The following is a 2391-nucleotide window of genomic DNA, read 5'->3' as shown; positions in this document are numbered from 1 at the left end:
GATTTGGGGGTTTTGGCCTATGGGTTTGTGTTCTGGGGTGCTTTGGCCATGGCTGTGATGATTTGAGAGTGTGGGAATCGATTTTTGCAAGTTTGGCCTTGATTTGATGTGGGCCAGACAGTGTGACTTTGGGGTGGCATTTTCAGATTTGGGGGTTTTGGCCTATGGGTTTGTGTTCTGGGGTGCTTTGGCCATGGCTGTGATGATTTGAGAGTGTGGGGTGTGAGTTTTGCAAGTTTGGGCCAGAGAGTGTGACCATGGGGGTGGGGGTGGTTTCCAATTGTGGTTTTTGCTTAGTGCCTGTGCCTTTTGTCCTTTTTAGGCTTGAGCTATGGCTCCCAAGCCAAGCGGTGAGAAAAAGAAGAGGGCTCCCTTGTCCTTGGAGGACAAGAAGGAAATCATCGCCAAGCACGAGAGGGGCGTGCGCTTGGTGGACATTGCCAAGGAGTATGGACGAAACCCTTCGACAATTGGCACTGTCCTCAAGCAGAAGGAGGCCATCAGAGCTGTTGTGGCTCCAGCGAAAGGCGTGACGACGATTGCCAAGCAGAGGACACCGAAGCACGAGGAGATGGAGCGCCTGCTTCTCCTCTGGATTAAGGAAAAGGAGCGAGCCGGGGACACTGTGACCACCTCGGTCATCTGTGAGAAGGCCACCACCATTTTCGAAGACCTGGCCAGCAAGGAGGCAGGTGAAGGAACTTCTTCGCAGGAGGAGCCAGCCACCCCGGACTTCAAAGCATCACGTGGCTGGTTCGAAAAGTTCAAGAGGAGGACCGGGATCCACTCTGTCGTCCGTCACGGCGAGGCGTCCAGCGCAGACCACCAGGCCACCGAAGCATTCGTCGTCGAGTTCAAGGCCATGGTGGAGGAGGAAGGCTACGTCCCGCAGCAAGTGTTCAATTGCGACGAGACGGGCCTCTTCTGGAAGAAGATGCCTCGCCGCACCTACATCACCCAGGAAGAGAGGAGACTGCCAGGCCACAAGCCTATGAAGGACCGCTTCACACTTGTGTTGTGTGCCAATGCCAGCGGGGACTGTAAGGTCAAGCCCCTGTTGGTGTACCACTCTGAAAATCCAAGGGCCTTCAAGGCACACAACATTCAGAAGGACAGGTTGCCAGTGATGTGGTGTTCCAATGGCCGCGCATGGGTCACACGCCTCCTTTTCGTGGAATGGATCAACAGTGTCTTCGCCCCGACAGTGAAGCGGTACCTGGAGGAAGAGGATTTGCCCTTGAAGTGCCTCCTCCTCTTGGACAATGCTCCTGCGCACCCGCATGGCCTGGAGAAGGACATCCTCGCGGAGTTCTCCTTCATCAAGGTCCAGTTTCTGCCACCCAACACGACCTCCCTCTTGCAACCCATGGACCAGCAGGTGATTGCCAACTTCAAGAAGATCTACACCAAGCACCTGTTCAAGCGTTGTTTCGATGTGACGGAGAGCACACAGCTGACCCTTCGAGAGTTCTGGAAGTAGCATTTTGATATCGTCGTGTGCTTGAAGATGGTGGACTTGGCCTGGCAGGAGATCACCAGGCGCAACCTGATTGCTGCATGGAGGAAGCTGTGGCCTGATGCTTCTTCCTTGGAAGGGTCACAGACCGAGGGTGCTGAGCCAGGTGAAGAAGAAGAGGTGCACGAGATCGTCTCCATCGCAAGGTCCCTGGGACTCGACGTGGACAACGAGGACATGGAGGAACTCATCGAGGAGCACAACGAGCACCTGACAACAGAGGACCTGAAGGCCTTGGCGGCGATGCAACACTCGGCCGTGGATGAGGACGTGCTCCATTTCGACAGGGGCCAGCAGGAGGAGGCTGCGGGGGCATTTTTGCCAACGGCAGAAATTAAAGACATTTTGCGGCAATTCCACAATGTGTCTTCATATGTGGAGAAGCACCACCCTGAGAAGGTGCTGACCAGCCATGCCATTGCCCATTTTGATAATGTCTGCCTTAGCCATTTTAAGAACCTGCTTAAGGGCCGGCAAAAGCAGACATCCTTGGACCAGTTCTTCACTAGAGAGGGAGAACCGTCATCCAAGAAGGCAAAAGGTGACCCTTAAAAAAAAGGTGACCCTTAAAAAAAACACCAAATTTTTTTTTAAAAAATGGTTAACTTTGTTAAATTGGTTGCATTGGCTAACTTGGCTGAAGTGGTTAAATTGCTTGAATTGGCTGAAGTGGTTAAATTGCTTGAATTGGTTTAAATTTGGCTTTTTGGGCTGCCCCTCTCCTCCTCCTCCTCCTCCTGCCTCACTCTGAGATGCCGGGACCAGATGCCAAGACCAGCAAAGATAAGAAAAAAAACTTTTTTTCTTTATCCTTTAGAATGGGCCTGACCATGGGGTTGCATGTTCAGATTTGGGGTTTCTGGCCTTTGGGTTTG

The sequence above is a fragment of the Sceloporus undulatus genome, chromosome 1 (assembly GCF_019175285.1).
Source record: "Sceloporus undulatus isolate JIND9_A2432 ecotype Alabama chromosome 1, SceUnd_v1.1, whole genome shotgun sequence".
In the NCBI taxonomy this organism is placed as follows: domain Eukaryota; kingdom Metazoa; phylum Chordata; class Lepidosauria; order Squamata; family Phrynosomatidae; genus Sceloporus; species Sceloporus undulatus.
This window is presented reverse-complemented; position numbering follows the sequence as displayed.